At 37.0% G+C, this 24,354-nt stretch overlaps 1 long non-coding RNA gene across 1 annotated transcript; it reads right to left on the minus strand.

The window, feature by feature from the left end:
- Nucleotides 1-22,400: 22,400 nt before the first annotated feature.
- Nucleotides 22,401-22,676, minus strand: LOC131239738 (uncharacterized). Its single transcript, XR_009168366.1, has 3 exons — nucleotides 22,642-22,676; nucleotides 22,513-22,596; nucleotides 22,401-22,431 (listed from the first exon to the last, which is right to left on the minus strand). It is a non-coding gene; the product is annotated as an uncharacterized LOC131239738 (long non-coding RNA).
- Nucleotides 22,677-24,354: the final 1,678 nt, after the last annotated feature.

The raw sequence follows: 24,354 nt of genomic DNA on the forward strand, positions 1-24,354 counted from the left end.
CACGCCGTCCATCCATTTTTCTATCTAATTTAAGGGATTGAGCCCCAAATTGAAGCATATCAAAATATCAAGTGGATCATACCATAGGAAATAGTGGGTATAATGATTTTCTAGTTTGCCCCGCTGATTTCATGTTTTCCCCGTTCAATTTCATGTTTGCCCCACTGATTTTCTAGTTTGCCCCACTTAATTTCATGTTTGCCCCGCTCATTTTTTAGTTTGCCCCGCTGAATTCCTAGTTTACCCTACTAAATTTCATGCTTTCCCCGCTAAATTTCATGTTTGCCCCGCTCATTTTTCAGTTTTTTCCGCTGAATTTTCTATTTCCCCCACTGAATTTCATGTTTACCCCACCGAATTCCTAGTTTGCCCCGCTGAATTCTTAGTTTGCCCCACTGATTTTTTAGTTTGCCCTGTTGAATTCCTAATTTGCCCCGCTGAATTTCATGTTTCCCCTGCTGAATTTCATGTTTGCCCCACTCATTTTTTAGTTTTTCCCAGTGAATTTTATGTTTCCCCCGCTGAATTTCATGTTTGCCCCGCTAAATTCCTAGTTTGCCCTGCTGATTTTTTAGTTTGCCCCGCTGAATTTCATGTTTCCCCTGCTGAATTTCATGTTTGCTCCACTCATTTTTCAGTTTTTCCCACTAAATTTTCTGTTTCCCCCGCTGAATTCCTAGTTTGCCCCGCTGAATTCCTAGTTTGCCCCGCTGATTTTTTAGTTTGCCCCACTGATTTTCTATTTTGCCCCGCTCAATTTCACATTTGCCCCGCTGAAATTCATGTTTGTCATGCTCAATTTCATGTTTCCTCCACTGAATTTCATGTTTCCCCCGCGAAATTTCATGTTTCCCCTGCTGAATTTCTAACTTGCCCCGCTGAATTTCTAGTTTACCCCGCTGATTTTTTAGTTTGTCCCGCTCAATTTCACGCTTCCCCCTCTGAATTTCATGTTTGCCCCGCTCAATTTCATGTTTTCCCCCGTTGAATTTTATGTTTGCCCCGCTTAATTCCATGTTTGCCCCGCTCAGTTTCTAGTTTGCCCCGCTCAATTCCATGTTTGCCCAACTTAATTTCATATTTGCCCCGCTCAATTCCATGTTTGCCCTGCTAAATTTCATGTTTGCCCTGTGGAATTTCATACTTGCCTTGCTCAATTTCATGCTTGCCCCGCTCAATTTCATATTTGCCTCACTCAAGACCGTGACAACCTGAGTGAACCTGACCCCATCTCAAGTTAGGCCAGTTGATCCAAATTCAAGTTGTAGTGAGGGGTAGGTTGGGTTGGGTTAAGGGCAACTTGAGCCCAACATGACCTCTAGAGGACCCAACATGACCTCAGGCCTTTGGTATCCACAAAGTTCAACTGCTTTATGGTTCCTTTTCTCCTCCACTTGACACTTTGGTTATTGAGAACTCTTCCGAATATGGTTTGTTGGAGCCAAAGGGAGAACACTTTGGTTATTGGGATTTACATGTATGATTTACAAGGGCATGCTTGAGTTGAGTATAGGGTTTATGCACGTGTTTTGTTATGGTTATCGGGAGAATGGTGACCTCCAATCAGCTCTCAGGTGTCCCTTGGACTATCATGATCTTGAATCACATTTTGGGTTCTCATAACATGAGCTTGTGGTTAACATCCTACGATTTACAATTCAGGTTCTATAATCTGATTCATTTATCATGGAAATCGAATTGGTCCTCAGTTTGATCTTTGTTTGATAGGCATCCCACATGATTGTACAATTTACTTCACTAAAAGAAGGGATGGCATGGGGATCTCATGAGATGGCAGTGGACTGTTGAGCTTCTAGGCCTGTCTTGTTGTTGACTGGGATCTGGCCTGGGTCTACAACAGATTCACATGTTGTTGTCTATTTTCTCTTTGATAGATGCAAATGGATACACTCATACTATCAGTTTAGATTTTGTTATAGTGTCATAGTTCATTTTTTAGACTGTTGGACATTCATTTTCTATCATATCCTTTATTTGTAGAAGAGATCTTAATGTCAACAGGGATCTTACAAGTTAAGGCTTGAAAGGTCATATAACGATCAGATTTTTTCTTCTAAAGTTTATAGCTAAAAGATCCATTCTCAGTTGCATTTTGTCAATTGTTTTGCAGTGCAAGTTTGATCATTGCATCATATCATATTGTCACGAGTTTCTAAAGCAGATTTTTGTTGAGTTTGATCTTGTTCCACTAGCAAGTGCTTCCCTCGCAAAGGTTCATGTTGCTCACATGCATGATGGCAAAAAAGTTGTTGTAAAGGTAATTTTTTGGCGTTCTTCCATTTGCATAGGCAATTAGAGCTTCAAACTCCAGATTGGAAATTTTTATAGCATAAATTTGGAACTTTTCATATTAAAGGTTACATTCTCTATGGTCTTTTAATGCTTCGTTTCTTTCTTTCTTTCTTTCTTTCTTTTTTTTATTTTGTTTTATTTTGTTTTGTTTTATTTTATTTATTTATTTATTTATTTTTGCATTAGGTGTGAAGAAGTAAGTTGATAGTATCGAGAATGAATGCCAAATTGTCCGGCAACGAAACTCAAAAAATGGATGAATTTTCGATATTATCAAGAATGGTTCGATAGTATTGAGCATAAGTCATCAATAATATCGAGAAATGATAGATAGTATCGATAACTAATTTTGAGTAATGACCGTAGACCTATACTAATTTTGTGTTCTATCATGTTTTGACTAATATATTCTATCACATGTGGTCCTTTAGCTGGTAGATTGAAGAGCACGAGGATTTCATGCGTGCCCCGCTCAATTTCATGTTTGCCCCGCTCAATTCCTAGTTTCCCCCGTCCAATTTCATGTTTGCCCCACTCAATTTCATGTTTGCTCCGCTAATTTTCTAGTTTGCCCCGCTCAATTTCATGTTTCCCCCGCTGAATTTCATGTTTGCCCTGCTCAATTTCATATTGAGCAGGGCAAATATAAAATTGAGCAGGACAAACTAGGAATTGAGCGAGGCAAACTGCAAATTAAAATTCTTAGTTTGCCCCGCTCAATTTCATATTTGCCCCGCTCAATTTCTAGTTTGCCCCACTCAATTTCATGTTTGCCCCGCCCAATTTCCAGTTTGCCTCACTCATTTTTCAGGTTGCCCCACTGAATTTCATGCTTGCCCCGCTCAATTTTCAGGCAATATGCTCGAGTTGTTGCCAACATTCTCGGTTCATGATTGGTTGAATTCCCCAAGTAATGACCTTAAAATTTTATGTTTGGCTAGTTCAATTGCATTTCAAGTTCATTGAAATTCATGTTAGGCTAGTTCAATTGCATTTCAAATTCATTGAAATTCATGTTACCCTCGCTGAATTTTCAGTTTTTTTTAATATATATAAAACCGCTGAATTTCATGTTTGCCCTGATAAATTTTCAGTTTGCCCTGCTCAATTTCTAGTTTGCCCCGCTCAATTTCCAGTTTCCCCGCTCAATTTCATGTTTGCCCCACTCATTTTCCAGTTTGCCCCGCTCATTTTCCAGTTCGCCCCTCTCAATTTCATGTTTGCCCCGCTCAATTTCCAATTTACCCCGCTGAATTTCTAGTTTGCCCCGCTGAGTAGCAAGCGTAATCGGATTGCGTACTGAGTTAGTCAGTACGCTCCCATCGCACTGAGTAAACTCAGTTGGGCCCACATTGAATGTACGTAGTATATCCACGTCGTCCATCCATTTTTCCATCTAATTTAAAGGGTTGAGCCCCAAATTAAAGCATATCAAAAGATCAAGTGGATCATACCACAGGAAACAGTGGGCAAAATGATTTCCATCGTTGAAACCATATTAGGCCCAACAATGATGTTTGTTTATTATCAAACATGTTCATAAAATGATTCAAACGTTGAGTCCCTGTTAAATTCAAGAGTTACTAATCAAATAACAAGCCTTTCTTGTTACATGATAATATGGAGGAATGTTATTGAAAATTCAAAATAACTTGAAAGAGTTATAGTGTAATATGCATACTTTGGCATGTCACATCTCAACTTGATAGGTATCATTTTTGCATTGATTAGTGGATATTGTTAATACTACTCAACTTGATTCGAAAATTTTTAAAATAATTTTGCAACGGAATTGGATGAAATGTGTTGTTTGGAATTGGATTGAGTCCACTATCTAAATCAGTCCTATATACATGAGTAATTTCATTTTGAAATTATATTGATTCACGAGGTGTAGTGGGTTTTTACTTTACATCGTATCCTACACTATTGCTACTGAAATGATGTCTTGGGTTTGTTGCAATTTTGAAAATAAATTGAGGGCTTTTTCTCTTTCATGGCAAGTGATAGGTCTTAGGTGGCCATGATTGTTGGCTATGAAAAAGATGGACTTTTCCGGAATCTCAAGAATTGCATTGTGTGATCGCCATATACAATCAAAACCACATGCCTGTATCTGTATCTATATGTGCATATGCATATCTATATATTTCTGGAAGTATGTATGTTTGTATACGTGTATGAATTTACAAATGTATCATCATCACCATTATTATCTTAGTCTTCTCCTAAGAATTTGGGTTGGCTTTTAGGAAGTACATGGCAGAGGTTTCTACATGGAGCACTCTTTCTAACCAACTCCAACCATGTGAACACCAAAGCAACCAGAGCAACATTCATCACATTGGGCATTTATTGAAGCTAGGCAGATGGAAGTTAGAAACTGAGCCAGACTTCAGATTACATGAGTTATATTATAAAATATATTATATTGTAATTCAAATATTGGTCTGATTGCATTCTCATCACTGCACCATCCTATTCTGGAATAGGACAAGAATCCTATTGATACTTGCTCCTTTTATAATTTGAGCCTTCTCATGTTGTAGAAAGATGTTGCCCATGAAGCTCAGATGGGCAAAACATTGCCTTTTAAGGTTACATTCTCTATGGTGTCCTAATGCTTTGTTTCTTTCTTTCTTTCTTTCTTTTTTCTTGTTTTGTTTTGTTTTGCTTTATTTATTTATTTTTGCATCAGGTGTGAAGAAGAAAGTTGATAAAGTAATAGTACTTGCGGGGAAAAGAGAGGAGAAAATGACCGTAGACCTATGGCTACGAATTATAACGGTAGCGATAGATTGTCGATAATATCAACCATAGTTCGATGATATCGAAGATGAATGCCAAATTGTCCAGTAACAAAACTTGAAAAATGGATGAATTTTCGATATTATCGACATATGTTCAATAGTATCGATAACTAATATCGAGTAATGACTATAGACCTATGGCTACAAATTATAACCGTAGCAATAGGTACCGTAGCGGATCTGCATCAACTGCAACAGGAAAAATTTTTTTTATAGATTTTTACGGTCAGTGGGATCCTATAGCTACGGATTATAACCATAGCTTCGATATATCGAAGGTCTTTCGATATTATCGAAAAAGTCCAGAACTATCCAGCGAGTTTGCCTAAAAAATCCTCCAATTTTCAATACACTATGGCTACAGATTATAACCATAGCCATAACCGTAGCAGACTGCAGTTGTGCCGCGGCAGTCTGTGTTTTTTTTTTTTTTTGCTTTTGTGGGTCCCATAATGAGGTCTATGTTATATCTAAACAGTCCATCTATTTGGCGAGCTCATATTAGGGCCTGAGACGAAAAATAAGATAGATCTAACTATCAAGTGGACCACACTGTAAAAGGCAGTGGGGAATTGAAAGTCTACCATTGAAAACCTTTTAGGGGTTACAGAAGTTTTGGATCATTATGAAATTTGTTTTTCCTCTTCATTCAGGTCTTTATGACCCTATGAATGAACTTAGACAGGGAGGATTTCTCACAAACATCACAGTGGGCCCCCTAAAGGTTTCTAATGGTTGACGCTTATTCAACACTGTTTCGTGTAATGTGGTACACTTGAGATTTGGATATACCTCATTTTTCGTCTAATATCATAAAATGATGTGGAAAAATATATGGACGGCATGGATGAAAAAGCATATGTCATGGAGGGCCCACAGACCACCGACCATCCGCCATTGGCTGGTGGCAAGGGGGTACCCAATCCGTTTCCGTGAAAGGAGGGGTATTTTCATCCTCAAATTCTTTATCCATATGAGCAGGGCGAAGTTTGTATTGTTTCATAAAAACAGCTGGATAAAAGGTGGGGTCCACAGTCCCAAATTTCTCAATTTACTATGCAGCCACATATTTAAGGGTGCTACTGCACGAAATCTGAACAATCACTGGTGCAACCAAGATAGAGATTACACGCATAAAAATTCAGACTGGCTACCTTATTATTAGATCACTGGCAATAAAACTAATGGACAAATGTATAGCTTGATGTATTAAAGGGCATTATAAAATGTGGACTAGTGAGATTTGACATAAGATTAATCTTCAAGGTGGGGTCCACCTTTTAATGACTTGGATTTACCTAAAATGTTACCTGTTAGTTAGAAAGATGGGTTGAATGCTTTGTTTTATCATACATAGCCATTGGAGTGCGAGTTCTCTTCTAGTAATGGTCCATGACACTAGCATGAGTTTGAAAGAAATTATATAATGCGTGTGTCAATTCATATGGTAAAAGATTAAAAATACTATTGTTTTACTATGGCTAGCTTTTACCCCACCTAATAATAGCTAGGATTTCGAACACATGTGTACAACTAGCATCACTAATCTTACTTTGCATGGATAATTAAAGGATTTCTCATCCTTTTATGGATAGTAAGATATATATATCTGTTGGGGATTTGTGCTGCGGAATCACACAGATCTAGATCTAGGATAGCAATCCAATGGCACCAAGCAAAGCACAAGAGAACACACAATTTTAACATGGAAAACCCTTGCAGGAAAAAACCACGGCACAAAACGACAGAATTTCACTATGAAAGCATAAATTACAAAGAGAGAGGACTTGCCCGATTCGAACAACCTCGAATCTCGGCCTTGATATACCCTTTAGAAACCTTAAAACCCTTTTACGAACCCTTAAAACTCCTTTAGAAAGCCTTAGCATGCCCTAAAATAACCCTAGGGACCCCTATTTATAGTTTAGGAAACTCCCCTTCCGTACTTCTGTGAAACCGCCTCAAATTTACGCAGTCTGCACAGAATCCACACACTATCTGCGTAACCCTCGACTAGTCGAGCCAGGTCCTCGACTGGTCGAAGGGCACCCTCGACCGGTTGAGCCTGACCCTCAACTAGTCGAGCGGCCTAGACACCTAAAAGAAAAAACACGCTAGACTTTGAGTCAAGTTGTCCTCGACTAGTCGAGCAGCCCCCTTGACCGGTCGAGCAGCGCAGGAATTACAGATTTAAAACATCTTATTACAACAATCTCCACCATGTTTTCAATCTTCAACCGTGTAGCTTCTTCACCTCTTCTCTTATTTTTGCATCACATCATAGCTTCTCGTGGACACTCTGTCCTTCTTTTCCGCCATCGCCAAGCCTAGAGAAGTTGCACAGAACTTGAACTTCTTTGCAAGAACGTTCTAAGTGAGAATGTCTGCCAGATCAGAATCCACGTGCCCAACCACTTTTACTCATGTCTTCTCAAAAGGAAAGATGTAGTCTTCTTACAATCTCACTGCTACTCAATATTGCTTGCCGGGGTATTTGCTCACAATACTGATAGCTTGTAAAATAACTGGTCTAATCCAGACCATGCATGCACTACCAACCGCATTTGAATAAGGCTCATGAGATATGTATTGCTTTTCCTCATCTGTTTTGGGACATGTCCTAAGGAAAACTTGAGGAGAGACGCGTAGGGAACGCTCTCCTGCTTTGCCTGGTCCATCACATACTTGATCAATACCTACCTAAGTTATTCTGCCTGAGATAACTAAAGCCTACTCTTCTTCCAGTCTCAACGCTGAGAACCATCTTTGTAACCCCCGATCCTTCATCTTGAATATCCCACTTAATCAAGTCTTCAGTATATTGATATCAGACATGTTATAATTAGCGATCTACATGTCATCAACATACAATACCTGACCCACCATGAAGGAATCAAACTACTTGCCTAGGCGATAGGTCGTATCACGACCTCCTACAAAGTCTTTTTCTCAACCCCTTTAAACTTCAAACCGCTCTTATTGCTTCATGTAGATCTGCTCTTCCAATTTTCCGTACAGAAGTACAGACTCTACATCTATCCTTCTAGCTCAAGATCACATTGGCCAACCAGCGCCAATTACGGATCTAATAGAAACCTGTTATACCATTGACACGAATATCTCTGAGAAGCCGATCCCTTCTCTCTGAGCATAACCCTTCGCTACCAACCTCATTCTGTATCTATGTTATATCCTCTTAAAAATCCACCTGCATCCAACCATTTTTCGGCCCACTAGAAGCTCCACTAGCTCCCATATGTCGGTCTGGTATAATGAGTCCATCACATCATCCATAGTCACCTTCCACTTCTCAGCACCAGGCTCACTTAGAGCCATCTGAATAGAAGACGAATTCCCTGCGACATTGGAGTTGTCCATGTACCTCGTCGATATCCTACGATTATATTGTATGATGCTTCTCATAGGTGGCTACTCCACCTACTCTGTATCCCTGTCCGCGCGTCTCAGTCTTCCCACCCTGCCCACTTGTGGACATGCCCAACATGCCACACACATGCAGAGGTGAAATCCGTTATAGCCATTGCAGCTCCACCTTTTGAAGTGCTTCCGATCAACCTTTACATGTTACCGAGTCGTTACGCTTTCATGATTACCCGTGCCCCCTTGGATACCTTAAGAGCACCATCAATACATGTGAACTTGCATCCCATTGCCTCATGTACACCATGAGAAATCAGATTTTTCTTCATGTCAGAACGTGTTTCACATCAGTCAAGGTACGCTCCACCCCATCAAACATCTTGATATGCACCTACCAACAGTCACAACATTGCAGGCACTATCATTACCCATAAATACCTGTTTACCATAGCACTCCATGTAGCTGGTGAACCAACTCTGATGAGGAGTCATGTAAAAAGATGCCCCTGTGTCTAGCATCCACTCGCCCTTACAATCATCGTATGGCCGTCTGACCATAGACACAGACAAAAAATTACCATTACATCCACTTAATCCATCTGATGTGGTAGCATTGGTCTCCCTGTACGAAGCCTCAGAGTCTTCTCTCTTAAATTTAAGATTTGTACAATCCCTCTTCACATGTCCTTCCATCTCACAGTTCCAATACTTTACCTTTCCTTTTCCCTTGCCCTTAGATTTGGATCTAGAACCTGAAAAACCTGTACCTTATTCAAAATTCATACCCCTTGTAAGAAGTGCATCAAAAGATATCTCCATGTCGACGTTAAGTTTTCTCATAGTCTTCCCTTGAAGGGCTAAGATAACGATGTCGACACTCAGGATTTTATTCGTGGTGCACATTGTATCCTTGAATGACTCATAAGATGTCGAAAGAGAATTCAGTAACATACATTATTGTTTCTCATCTTTCATCACTTCCTCCATATCTAGCAATTTGCAAATCAATTTATTAAAGTTGCTGATGTGAGCCTCCAAATCTCCACCCTCTGCCATCTCGAAGTTATACCACTGCCGCTTCAAGTGTAAGTGATTTTCAGAGGATTTTTTCGCATAGACATTCCCTAACTTCGCCCATAACTTAGCCGCAGTTTTCTCCCTTATGACATTGTAGAGAACCTCATCCGTGAGACATAAACGGATCGATGATAAAGCCTTCTTATCAAGAGTATTCCAATCATCATCAGTCATAGTAAACTTTTACTCCTCAAGAGCACCATCTTCACCTTGCTTGATTAAGGAACTGATCATCTTGATCTTCCATAACTCAAAGTTATTTTTTCCTAAGTACTTCTCAATGTCATACCTAGTGCTTCCCATTATTACCACTACCAAAAAAATGGGCAAAGGCTACGGATAAAATCCGTAGCCATAGACCTATGGCTACGGTTTTAGTCCGTAGCTAGTCCGTAACACGACCGTCGTCGTAGGTGCCATAACAATAGGTCTGGAACCTATGGCTACGGATTTAATCCGTAGCTATAGGTTAAATAGCTACAAATATAATCTGTAGCAATTATATCTGTAGCAAAAACTTCAAATAGCTACGGATATTATTTGTAGCTGAAAGTCCGTAGCAATAGGCCAAAATTGAAAGGCTACACCTGTCTGATTAGTGGCTACGGATTTAATCCGTAGCTATAGGTTAAATAGCTACAGATATAATCCGTAGCAATTATATCTGTAGCAAAAACTTCAAACAGCTATGGATATTATTTGAAGCTGAAAGTCCGTAGCAATATGCCAAAATTGAAAAGGCTACACGTGTCTAATTAGTGGCTACAGTCAATATCCGTAGCTATTTTGTACATTAAAAAATTAAATCATTTGTTCATTCAATTACCACCTGTACAATCATTCATTCATTCATTCAATTACAATCCTTCATTCATTCAATTACAATCCTTCATTCAATCAATTACATCATTCATTCATTCAATTACAATCCTTCATTCAATCAATTACAATTACAATCAATTACAGTTACAATTACAATAATGCTGAAAATACAAATCTTTGACTTCATTAGAGAAATGTGCTCGACTTCACCCTGAAATTTCAACAGCTTCGTATATTCCATCATCCTATAAACAGTCATGTCATTCATAAATTAGAATGCCCATTGGGGAAAAAAAGACAGTAAAAGAAGTGCATCACATATAACCACTTCTTCTTTTTTTCTTAATGAATTAAAAAAAAAAACTCAAAGAGGAATGAAATTGACACAAAAGAAATGGTCTCACCATATGGTTATAGGTTTAAGTTATAGGTTTAGGTTAAGGTTAGGCTATAGGTTATAATTAAGTTTAGGTTATAGGTTAAGGTTTAGGTTATAGGTTTTGGTTTAGGTTTAGGTTTAGGTTATAGGTTATAGCTTTTGGGAACTTGATTATAGGTTAAGGTTTAGGTTTAGGAAATCGGGTTCGGGTTCGGGATCAGGTTTAGGTTTGGGTTTTCAAGTTTAGGTTTAGGTTAAGGAGTTGAGATTAGGATTAGGTGTAGGTTTGAGTTTAAGGATTTGAGAATACATTTAGGTTTTAAGTTTAGGTTTAAGTTAAAGGTTTAGGGAAAGGTTATAAGTTTAGGTTAGGTTTAGGTTTAGGTTATAGGTTATAGCTTTAGGAAATTGAGAATGGGTTATGGTTTAGGTTTAGGTTTAAGAAATCGGGTTCAGGTTCGGGATTGGCTTTAAGTTTGGGTTTTCAAGTTTAGGTTTAGGTTTAGGTTAAGGTTAGGGAGTTGAGATTAGGATTAGGTGTAGGTGTAGGTTTAGGGAATTGAGTTTAGGTTATAGGTTTAGGGAGAGGTTAGGTTTAGGTTATAGATTTTGGGATTTGGGAATAGTTTTAGGTTATAAGTATAGGTTTAGGTTAGGTTATAGGTTAAGGTTTAGGGATTTGAGTTTAGGTTATAGGATTAGGTTACGGTTTAGGTTTAGGTTATAGGTTTTGGGATTTGAGAATGGGTTCGGGTTTAGGTTATAGGTTTTGGTTTAGGTTATAGGTTTTTGGATTTGAGAATGGGTTCGGGTTTAGGTTATAGGTTTTGGTTTTGGTTTAGGTTATAGGTTTTGGTTTTAGTTATAGGTTATAGGTTTTAGGTTTAGGTTTAGGTTTAGGTTTGGGTTTTGGGATTTGAGAATGGGTTCGGGTTTAGGTTATAGGTTTCGGTTTAGGTTTAGGTTATAGGTTTTGGGATTTGATAATGGGTTCGGGTTTAGGTTATAGGTTATAGGTTTTGGTTTTGGTTTAGGTTATAGATTTTTTGGATTTGAGAATGGGTTCGGGTTTAAGCTATAGGTTTTGGTTTTGGTTTAGGTTATAGGTTTTGGTTTTGGTTTTGATTATATGTTTTGATTTAGGTTTTAGGTTTTGCTTTTAGTTTTGATTTAGGTTATAGGTTATAGGTTTAGGTTAAGGTTTAGGGAAAGGTAATAGGTTTTGATTTAGGTTATAGGTTATAGGTTTAGGTTTTAGGTTTAGGTTTAGGTTTTGATTTATGTTATAGGTTTAGGTTAAGGTTTAGGTTTAGGTTATAGGTTATAGGTTTTAGGATTTGAGAATGGGTTCGGGTTTAGGTTATAGGTTTAGTTATAGGTTATAAGTTTAGGTTAAGGTTTAGGTTTAGGTTATAGGTTTTGGGATTTGAGAATGGGTTCGGGTTTAGGTTATAGGTTTTGGTTTTGGTTTAGGTTATAGGCTTTGGGATTTGAGAATGGGTTCGGGTTTAGGTTATAAGTTTTAGTTTTGGTTTAGGTTTAGGTTATAGGTTTTTGGATTTGAGAATGGGTTATGGTTTAGGTTTAGGAAATCGGGTTCAAGTTCGGGATTGGGTTTAAGTTTGAGTTTTCAAGTTTATGTTTAGGTTTAGGTTAGGGAGTTGAGATTAGGATTAGGTGTAGGTTTAGCTTTAAGGAATTGAGTTTAGCTTATAGGTTTAGGGAAAGGTTAGGTTTAGGTTATAGGTTTTGGGATTTGGGAATAGTTTTAGGTTATAAGTATAGGTTTAGGTTAGGTTATAGGTTAAGGTTTAGGGATTTGAGTTTAGGCTATAGGTTTAAGTTTAGGTCTAGGTTTAGGTTTAGGGAATTGAGTTTAGGTTATAGGTTTAGGGAAATGTTAGGTTTAGGTTATAGGTTTTGGGATTTGAGAATAGTTTTAGGTTATAAGTATAGGTTTAGGTTAGGTTATAGGTTAAGGTTTAGGGATTTGAGTTTAGGTTATAGGATTAGGTTTAGGTTTAGGTTTAGGGATTTGAGTTTAAGTTATAGATTTAGGTTTAGGTTTTAGGTTTAGGTTTAGGTTTAGGTTTGGGTTTTGGGATTTGAGAATGGGTTCGAGTTTAGGTTATAGGTTTTGGTTTCGGTTTCGGTTATAGGTTTTGGGATTTGATAATGGGTTTAGGTTTACGTTATAGGTTATAGATTTTGGTTTTGGTTTAGGTTATAGGTTTTGATTTAGGTTATAGGTTAACAGTTTAGGTTAAGGTTTAGGTTTAGGTTATAGGTTTTTTGGATTTGAGAATGGGTTTGGGTTTAGGCTATAGGTTTTGGTTTTGGTTTAGGTTATAGGTTTTGGTTTAGGTTATAGGTTTTAGGTTTAGGTTATAGGTTATAGGATTTGAGAATGTGCTCGGGTTTAGGATATAGGTTTTGGTTTTGGTTTTGATTATATGTTTTGATTTAGGTTATAAGTAATAGGTTTAGGTTTTAGGTTTTGGTTTTGGTTTTGATTTAGGTTATAAGTTATAGGTTTAGGTTAAGGTTTAGGGAAAGGTAATAGGTTTTGATTTAGGTTATAGGTTATAGGTTTAGGTTTTAGGTTTAGGTTTAGGTTTTGATTTGTGTTATAGGTTATAGGTTTAGGTTAAGGTTTAGGTTTAGGTTATAGGTTTTGGGATTTGAGAATGGGTTCGGGTTTAGGTTATAGGTTTTGGTTATAGGTTATAGGTTTAGGTTAAGGTTTAGGTTTAGGTTATAGGTTTTGGGATTTGAGAATGGGTTCGAGTTTAGGTTATAGGTTTTGGTTTTGGTTTAGGTTATAGGTTTTGGGATTTGAGAATGGGTTCGGGTTTAGGTTATAAGTATTAGTTTTGGTTTTGGTTTAGGTTTAGGTTATAGGTTTTTGGATTTGAGAATGGGTTATGGTTTTGGTTTAGGAAATCGGGTTCAGGTTAGGGATTGGGTTTAAGTTTGAATTTTCAGGTTTAGGTTTAGGTTTAGGTTAGGGAGTTGAGATTAGGATTAGGTGTAGGTTTAGCTTTAGGGAATTGAGTTTAGCTTATAGGTTTAGGGAAAGGTTAGGTTTAGGTTATAGGTTTTGGGATTTGGGAATAGTTTTAGGTTATAAGTATAGGTTTAGGTTATGTTATAGGTTAAGGTTTAGGGATTTGAGTTTAGGCTATAGGTTTAGGTTTAGGTCTAGGTTTAGGTTTAGGGAATTGAGTTTAGGTTATAGGTTTAGGGAAAGGTTAGGTTTAGGTTATAGGTTTTGGGATTTGGGAATAGTTTTAGGTTATAAGTATAGGTTTAGGTTAGGTTAGGTTATAGGTTAAGGTTTAGGGATTTGAGTTTAGGTTATAGGATTAGGTTACGGTTTAGGTTTAGGTTATATGTTTTGAAATTTGAGAATGGGTTCAGGTTTAGGTTATAGGTTTTGGTTTTGGTTTAGGTTATAGGTTTAGGTTATAGGTTTTTGGATTTGAGAATGGGTTCGGGTTTAGGTTATAGGTTTTGGTTTTGGTTTAGGTTATAGGTTTTGATTTAGGTTATAGGTTATAGGTTTATGTTAAGGTTTAGGTTTAGGTTAAAGGTTTTGGGATTTGAGAATGAGTTCAAGTTTAGGTTATAGGTTTTGGTTTAGGTTATAGGTTTTGGGATTTGAGAATGGGTTCGGGTTTAGGTTATAGGTTTTGGTTTTGGTTTAGGTTATAGGTTTTGGTTTAGGTTATAGGTTATAGGTTTAGGTTAAGGTTTAGGTTTACGTTATAGGTTTTGAAATTTGAGAATGGGTTCGGGTTTAGGTTATAGGTTTGGTTTAGGTTAAAGGTTTTGGGATTTGAGAATGGGTTCGGGTTTAGATTATAAGTTTTAGTTTTGGTTTAGGTTTAGGTTATAGGTTTTTGGATTTGAGTATAGGTTATGTTTAGGTTTAGGAAATTGGGTCCAGGTTCGGGATTGGGTTTAGGTTTGGGTTTTCAAGTTTAGGTTTAGGTTTAGGTTAGGGAGTTAAGATTAGGATTAGGTGTAGGTTTAGGTTTAGGGAATTGAGTTTATGTTATAGGTTTAGGGAAAGGTTAGGTTTAGGTTATAGGTTTTGGGATTTGGAAATAGTTTTAGGTTATAAGTATAGGTTTAGGTTAGGTTATAGGTTAAGGTTTAGGGATTTGAGTTTAGGCTATAGGTCTAGGTTTAGGTTTAGGGAATTGAGTTTAGGTTATAGGTTTAGGGAAAGGTTAGGTTTAGGTTATAGGTTTTGGGATTTGAGAATAGTTTTAGGTTATAAGTATAGGTTTAGGTTAGGTTATAGGTTAAGGTTTAGGGATTTGAGTTTACGTTATAGGATTAGGTTACGGTTTAGGTTTAGGTTATAGGTTTTGGGATTTGAGAATGGGTTCGGGTTTAGGTTATAGGTTTTGGTTTTGGTTTAGGTTATAGGTTTTGGGATTTGATAATGGGTTTGGGTTTAGGTTATAGGTTTTGGTTTTGGTTTAGGTTATAGGTTTTGGGATTTGATAATGGGTTCGGGTTTAGGTTATAGGTTTTGGTTTTGGTTTAGGTTATAGGTTTTGATGTAGGTTATAGTTTAACGGTTTAGGTTAAGGTTTAGGTTTAGGTTATAGGTTGTTGGATTTGAGAATGGGTTCGGGTTTAGGCTATAGGTTTTGACTTTGGTTTAGGTTATAGGTTTGGTTTAGGTTTTAGGTTTTAGGTTTAGATTTAGGTTTAGGTTATAGGATTTGAGAATGGGTTCGGGTTTAGGATATAGGTTTTGGTTTTGGTTTAAGTTAAATGTTTTGATTTAGGTTATAGGTTTAGGTTTTAGGTTTTGGTTTTGGTTTTAATTTAGGTTATAGGTTATAGGTTTAGGTTAAGGTTTAGGGAAAGGTAATAGGTTTTGATTTAGGTTATAGGTTATAGGTTTAGGTTTCAAGTTTAGGTTTTGGTTTTGATTTAGGTTATAGGTTATAGGTTTAGGTTAAGGTTTAGGTTTAGGTTTAGGTTTAGGTTATAGGTTTTGGGATTTGAGAATGGGTTCGGGTTTAGGTTATAGGTTTTGGTTATAGGTTATGGTTTAGGTTTAGTTTAGGTTTAGGTTATAGGTTTTAGGATTTGAGAATGGGTTCGGGTTTAGGTTATAGGTTTTGGTTATAGGTTATAGGTTTAGAATAAGGTTTAGGTTTAGGTTAAAGGTTTTGGGATTTGAGAATGAGTTCAAGTTTAGGTTATAAGTTTTAGTTTTGGTTTAGGTTATAGGTTTTGGTTTTGGTTATATGTTTTGGTTTAGGTTATAGGTTTTGGGATTTGAGAATGGGTTCTGGCTTAGGTTATAGGTTTTGGTTTTGGTTTTGGTTTAGGTTATAGGTTATAGGTTTAGTTTAGGTTAAGGTTTAAGTTTACATTATAGGTTTTGGGATTTGAGAATGGGTTCGGGTTTAGGTTATAGGTTTTGGTTTAGGTTATAGGTTTTGGGATTTGAGAATGGGTTCGGGTTTAGGTTATAAGTTTTGGTTTTGGTTTAGGTTTAGGTTATAGGTTTTTGGATTTGAGAATGGGTTATGGTTTAGGTTTAAGAAATTGGGTTCAGGTTCGGGATTGGATTTAAGTTTGGGTTTTCAAGTTTAGGTTTAGGTTTAGGTGGGGGAGTTAAGATTAGGATTAGGTGTAGGTTTAGCTTTAGGGAATTGAGTTTAGGTTATAGGTTTAGGGAAAGGTTAGGTTTAGGTTATAGGTTTTGGGATTTGGGAATAGTTTTAGGTTATAAGTATATGTTTAGGTTAGGTTATAGGTTAAGGTTTAGGGATTTGAGTTTAGGTTATAAGATTAGGTTACGGTTTAGGTTTAGGTTATAGGTTTTGGGATTTGAGAATGGGTTTGGGTTTAGGTTATAGGTTTTGATTTTGGTTTTGGTTATAGGTTAACGGTTTAGGTTAAAGTTTAGGTTTAGGTTATAGGTTTTTTGGATTTGAGAATGGGTTCGGGTTTAGGCTATAGGTTTTGGTTTTGGTTTAGGTTATAGGTTTTGGTTTAAGTTATAGGTTTTAGGTTTAGGTTATAGGTTATAGGATTTGAGACTATGTTCGGGTTTAGGATATAGGTTTTGGTTTTGGTTATATGTTTTGATTTAGGTTATAGGTTATAGGATTAGGTTTTAGGTTTTGGTTTTGGTTTTGATTTAGGTTATAAGTTATAGGTTTAGGTTAAGGTTTAGGGAAAAGTAATAGGTTTTGATTTAGGTTATAGGTTATAGGTTTAGGTTTTAGGTTTTAGTTTTGGTTTTGATTTAGGTTATAGGTTATAGGTTTAGGTTAAGGTTTAGGTTTAGGTTATAGGTTTTGGGATTTGAGAATGGGTTCGGGTTTAGGTTATAGGTTTTGGTTATAGGTTATAGGTTATAGGTTTTGGTGATAGGTTATAGGTTTAGGTTAAGGTTTAGGTTTAGGTTATAGGTTTTGGTTTTAGTTTAGGTTATAGGTTTTGGTTTAGGTTATAGGTTTGAGTTTAGGTTATAGGTTTTGGGATTTGAGAATGGGTTCGGCCTTAGGTTATAGGTTTTGGTTTTGGTTTAGGTTATAGGTTTTGGTTTAGGTGATAGGTTATAAGTTTAGGTTAAGGTTTAGGTTTAGGTTATAGGTTTTAGGATTTGAGAATGGGTTCGAGTTTAGGTTATAGGTTTTGGGATTTGAGAATGGGTTCGGGTTTAGGTTATAAGTTTTGGTTTTGGTTTAGGTTTAGGTTATAGATTTTTGGATTTGAGAATGGGTTATGGTTTAGGTTTAGGAAATCGGGTTCAAGTTCAGGATTGGGTTTAAGTTTGGGTTTTCAAGTTTAGGTTTAGGTTAGGGAGTTGAGATTAGGTTTAGGTGTAGGTTTAACTTTAGGGAATTGAGTTTAGGTTATAGGTTTAGGGAAAGCTTAGGTTTAGATAATAGGTTTTGGGATTTGGAAATAGTTTTAGGTTATAAGTATAGGTTTAGGTGAGGTTATAGGTTAAGGTTTAGGGATTTGAGTTTAGGCCATAGGTTTAGGTTTAGGTCTAGGTTTAGGTTTAGGGAATTGAGTTTAGGTTATAGGTTTAGAGAAAGGTTAGGTTTAGGTTATAGGTTTTGGGATTTGGGAATAGTTTTAGGTTATAAGTATAGGTTTAGGTTAGGTTATAGGTTAAGGTTTAGGGATTTGAGTTTAGGCTATATGTTTAGGTTTAGGTCTAGGTTTAGGTTTAGGGAATTGAGTTTAGGTTATAGGTTTAGGGAAAGGTTAGGTTTAGGTTATAGGTTTTGGGATTTAGAATAGTTTTAGGTTATAAGTATAGGTTTAGGTTAGGTTATAGGTTAAGGTTTAGGGATTTGAGTTTAGGCTATAGGTTTATGTTTAGGTCTAGGTTTAGGGATTTGAGTTTAGGTTATAGGTTTAGGTTTAGGTTTTAGGTTTAGGTTTAGGTTTAGGTTTGGATTTTGGGATTTGAGAATGGGTTCGGGTTTAGGTTATAGGTTTTGGTTTCGGTTTAGGTTTAGGTTATAAGTTTGGGGATTTGATAATGGGTTCGGGTTTAGGTTATAGGTTATAGGTTTTGGTTTTGATTTAGGTTAAAGGTTTTGATTTAGGTTATAGGTTAACAGTTTAGGTTAAGGTTTAGGTTTAGGTTATAGGTTTTTTAGATTTGAGAATGGGTTCAGGTTTAGGCTATAGGTTTTGGTTTTGGCTTAGGTTATAGGTTTTGGTTTAGGTTATAGGTTATAAGATTTGAGAATGTGTTCGGGTTTAGGATTTAGGATTTAGGTTTTGGTTTAGGTTAAGGGTATGGTCCCTATAAATACAGATATAAACACGGCCATTCGACATAAATGGCCAAGCCCTTCCAATGCTGTCCATAAAAAATGGACAGCTTCATCATGGTCATAACAGCGGTTCCCTCCTTCCAAGGACCTCCGCTCATCCGAATAGCTCCGACGCACATCCGGATCTGCTCCATTAATTTCGAGCAAATACATAAACACGGCCTGTCCAAATGGCCAGGCCTCTCCAATCCCGTCCATAGGAAATAGACAAATTCATCATGGTCATAACAGCGGTTCCTACCTTCCAAGGACCCCCGCTCATCCGGATAGCTCCGACGTACATCCGGGTCTGCTCCATTAATTTCGAGCAAATTTAATGGAGCAAATACATAACCACTTGGCCCTAAATACTTACTTTATAAAAGAAAATTTCTCCTGTTTTCTCAAATTTTCCATTTCGATCTTTTTTTGCCCAAATCCATGTCAATGCATGAGAATCATGCATAAACATGGATTTTAAGAAAAATACATGAGGAAAATTACAATATAGATATTATGCACACGATATCACATAATGTATTGTTTGATGAACTACACATGTGCATTCTTAACAAGAGACGTACCAGATGCTTGAATCTAAAATATGCAGTTCCAACCCTCCCACATGCAACATCCACCTGAAAGAATGCATATAACCGTCATGCTTTAGTAATCAATACAGGAATGTACAACATCCACCTGTACTTTAAAGTAAATAGCACCCTGCCAAATTAAATGCTTCTTGGAAGTTGAAGTTATTAGAGATCCATATACTTTAAAGGTATTAATAGATAACACCAAATCTAGCCACTGTTGACATTTTTAGAAGAATTATAAGAAGGGAAGTACAGGCTCCACCAATGAGGTCAATCAATCACAATGTGAAGAGCATCGCACATCAGTGTCTTATGAATATCTTTTGCAGTCTTGAGTTCCAAAAGGATGTTAATAGATGTTTTCCGGAGCTAAGATTTTCTTGATGTAAACAAGTGTAAGTAGATCCATCAGAAAGAAATCCTAAATGAATAACCATATCTGGTTGTATCAGTACAGTAAGCTAGAAAAGAAAAGAAAAAGAAAAAAGAAAAAGCAAGAAAAGGAAAGGAAAAAAGTAGAAAGCAGAGTGAAGAATAATCACAATTTGAAGTATTGATGAATAGGACTTGCACAAGAAACAATCTGAAGTATCTTTATTTTTAGTATTTGCCCTATTTTTCCTATTATTGTAATTAAAAATCTAAAAGTTACCCTACACACTATTTAGCCTATGCCACTCACTACACACTACAAGCATGCAGACTTGAGAATAGATGTGCATGCCTATGTACATATGTATGAAAATACAAATAACCCTGACATTTCTTCATTTGAGGATGTAAACAGTTTACACCACAGATAGAGGGTTTATTAATCTAGAATGAATTGCTTACTAGGTTCGCTCCTGGTATAGCTGTACTTCTGCATAATGATTGGCTACATTTGGTGAACCAACCAAACCTTGGTATATTTATACATCCCATCTAGCCTATATGGTGCATATACAAATTTGAAGGAATTAGATCTCTACTTTGTCTGAATAGGAATTAAGTATTAAAATTTGAATGCACATCTACACATTAAAGCTAGCATAACACAGGATGCATATAAATAGAAAAGGAACCATAGAGATAGAATTAGTGTCTTAGATAGAAAAATATTGCCATGGATTTATTTATGTTTATTTGTTTTAATATATGACAGCAACTTTTATTAAGAGAGACATCACAAAAATAAAATCAAGAAAGAGGCTATGAGGAACCAGTACAGAAGCTAGCAATTTAATATGCACAATGCAATATAAGTGCAAAGTATAAATTTCCATTTTGAACATTCTTTTAAACTAAATAAATATATTACCCAAACAGCCAAGGTTCTCTCCTTCTAGTGTCATGATGGGCATGGCCTCTAAAGAAAGGATAGTAAGCACCTAGCTGATACCAGTGAACTAGCAATTTAGGCTCAGGGTTGCCAAAAAATCCACCATCATCAGCACCTGTATAAAATACATCCATCAAAATAATTTACCTAAAAAAAGGAGAATGACGATCAAATAGAAACACCTTGAGCCAATCAAATCATGAGCTCTACTCACTAGAGAGCACTACCAGAAAAATGGGTAAAGGCTACGGATAGAAGAAAGAAATTAAAGGCCAGTTTGGGATCATGGAAAATAAAGGAGAGAGTGACATTTTATATTTTCCAATAAAGTATTTAGAGAGGAAAAAAAAAAAAAAAAAGACAAGGCGAGGTTTGGGAAATTTTTATGAAAAGACTTCCTTGAAAAATGTTTCTCTACAAACGGTTCTCTTTCAGACAAACTCACCTTAATGTCTTTCATTTTTACAAGCTCAATGTGGTCATTTCAATGGACGAACTTGTATTAGAATTAGCCTGATTCAGTGACTCTTTGACAGAATTGAGCTTCAGTAAGAGTTCCTTGACATCCATGGTTATGGAGCATAATTTTCTAACTAGTAATGCACTACTCCTCTTTGAACTAAATCAAACCCAACATCCAAAACAAACACCCAAGTTCCAACATCATTCTCATTTCGGGGTGCATCCAAACAGGCCTCAAATAAGAGAAAATAAAATTGCAGTTGATTACTATAAAGCCTTGAAATTCCATCCAAATAAATCAAATGAAAAACAAAATTCAAAATAAAAACACTAGCATTTCTAATAATTTTCTTTTGCAATCCAAAGAAAACATGAAGGGATAGTGGAGAACTTATTAAATTGAATTGCAAAGATGTGAAGGTATGTAGGAAACTCTAAAAGTACATTTGGAGCACTTATTAATGAACTGAAATTAACTCATTGGCATTCATATCAAATTTAAGTTAGCATAATCAAATGAAATAACCACAAGGAATACTTCCTAGTTTCTAACACATTATAAAATTAATAAACAGTGTCAAAGGAATATTCATTCATATAAAAAAAAAAACATCATATAAATAACCAGGAAGTCGTAAACTTAAAAATAAAATATAAAAGATCACATCCACACATATATCAACAAAGAAATCAAATAAAAAACCATATATCAATAGTTTCAAACCCAAGAAACTCATGACACAATCTAAGGCATGAAAATATCGTGCTTACAGACAATCCGTTCTCTATCGTGCTCTCCCACCTCTTCTAGAACCCTCACTTTCAATTGTTGAGGCATGTCCTGCAGCATCAAGTTTCAATGTAGGTCATCCAATCATACAACCATGTGGGTCGACTTATGGGTAGAGAAAAAAAAAAGGGACTCAAATGCAATCCACATAAAACATTCCTTGTACTATGGGTAGATGCATCATGTGCAATTCAGAACTGGAATCAGTCTATCATATTTTTATTCATTGTGTTATGGCCAAGTCTGATTGGAATTGCTTCTAAGGAAGGTTTGAAATTAGCTGGATCTTGAATGCCTCATTTGGGGATTGGTTTTCTTTGGGATCCTATGGAGGATTTGGAGGGAGAGGAACAATAGGATTTTCAAAGACAGTCTTCTAGCGCTATTTTTTTTTTTTTTTTCACTTGCATGTGCTTAAAGAAACCCCATTAACACATTTGTCCATCATTTTACAGGCATGCATACATTGTTGATCATGCATACATACAAGCATCCATATAAACAATGGGAAAAAGAAAGACCAAACTGAAAGCATACCATTTTCCACAAATCACATCTCTTTGGCATTTTAACAAACAACTTGTCTGCATTTTTTTTTTCCAAATACCAAAGCATGTCAACTGTCCAATGTTCAAACCAATCGGCCAAGGTATAAAGATCCGACTACAAAAAAAAAAAAAAAAGTGTTAAGAATGCTCAAGATCCATCCAAGTAACCAAGATCAACTTCAAGAAAAGCATTAACCTGGACGAGAAGCAAATCAGATGTTGCCTTCACTGGAAGAAACCAAGATTGAGGAACATTCGCACCAATAGCATGATCAAAGAACTGGTTCCCAGGAAGAAGAAATAAAGAAATGCATTTAATGAATACCCGTATCGCTGCTCCAGCTACAGTTCCCAGGAGAAACCTTAGGGCCCGTTTGGCCAGTCGGATTGGAAGGGATTGAAAGTCAAATCCTGGGATTGGCCTGGCGTGCCAAACAGAGTCGTGATCTGATCCCAATCCCATGGATCTTAAGACAATCCACTGACAACACCATCATTACCTTTAAATCCCATCCAATCCACCCTAATCCTTTCAAATTCGCCTGGGACGTGTTTGGTTTGAGGGATTGGAAGGGATGAGAAGGTTTAATCCCGGGATTGGTCAGGCGCGCTAAACAGATTGGATATAGCAATCCATAGATATAGCAATCCCATGGATCTCCAGGCAATCCACTGACAACACCATCATTACCTAGAAATCCATGCCATCCACCCTAATGCCATTCAATCCCTCCCAATCCACCTGGCCAAACGGGCCCTTAGGGTTTTGTTTTCAAACCCTAAGGTTTCGATTTCGAAAACTCTCGATCCGAAGCCCTACATTGTTTTTGCTCAGATTTTTCCTATGTTCCAAGAGAGAGGATGCGGAGCAGTGAGAGAGGATTGGGGGTGGAGAGGGAGAGTGGCAGAGAGAGGATCGGGGCTGGAGAGAGAGAGAGAGAGAGAGAGAGGAGTGGCAAGATGATGGAATAGAGAACGAGTGAGAGAGAGAGAGAGAGAGAGATAGGGCGAAATTTGGGCGCGGCTCTGTTTCGAGCGCGCGCCCATTTTTGGGCGTAGGGACTCATGGACGGTCCTGCCAGGGGCTCTGTGGGGCCCACCATGATGTATTTGCTTAATCCATTCGGTCCATTAATTTTATTAAAAATATTTAGTTCATATTCCAAAAAATAAATTATATTGAAGGCACAAGTGGACCACACCATATGAAGTACATGTGATTTAATCTCCATGTTTCTTACTATGTGGTCCACTTTAGCCTTCGATCTAGTTGATTTTTGATTTCATGCCCTAAAATAATATTTCAAAATATATGGACGGCTTAGATAGAACACATATTTTTTTAGTCCCTATAGAGCCCCTTACACCGTTGTTAATTAGTAATGGTGTGGTCCCTTTTTAGCTACGGATTAAATCCGTAGTAAATTTAGCTACGGTTTAGATCCGTAGCAAAAAACTAACGTGGTATGTAGCCTTTGTCCCTTTTTTTGATAGTGTACTAATCCCTCAGATTCAAATCTGTGCCCCAACGATTGCTCTGATACCACTTGTTGGGGATTTGTGTTGCGGAATCACACATATGTAGATCTAGGATAGCAATCCAATGGCACCAAGCAAAACACAAGAAAACACACAGTTTTAATATGGAAAACCCTTGTGGGAAAAAACCACGGCACAAAGCGATAGAATTTCACTATGAAAACATAAATTACAAAGAGAGAGGACTTACCCAATTCGAACAACCTCAAATCTCACCCTTGCTACACCCTTTAGAAACCCTAAAACTCTTTTGAGAACCCTTAGAACCCCTTTAGAAAGCCTTAGCATGCCCTAGAATAGCCCCAGTGAGCCATATTTATAGTTTAGTAAACTCCTCTTCTGCACCTCTGCAAAACTGCCTCAAATTTACGCAGTCCGCACAGATTCCGCGCACTATCTGCGTAACCCTCGACTAGTCGAGCCTGACCCTCGACTGATCGAACGGCCCGGACACCTAAAAGAAAAAACATACTGGACTTCGAGTAGAGCTGTCCTCAAC

The sequence above is a fragment of the Magnolia sinica genome, chromosome 3 (assembly GCF_029962835.1).
Source record: "Magnolia sinica isolate HGM2019 chromosome 3, MsV1, whole genome shotgun sequence".
Classification (NCBI taxonomy): Eukaryota; Viridiplantae; Streptophyta; class Magnoliopsida; order Magnoliales; family Magnoliaceae; genus Magnolia; species Magnolia sinica.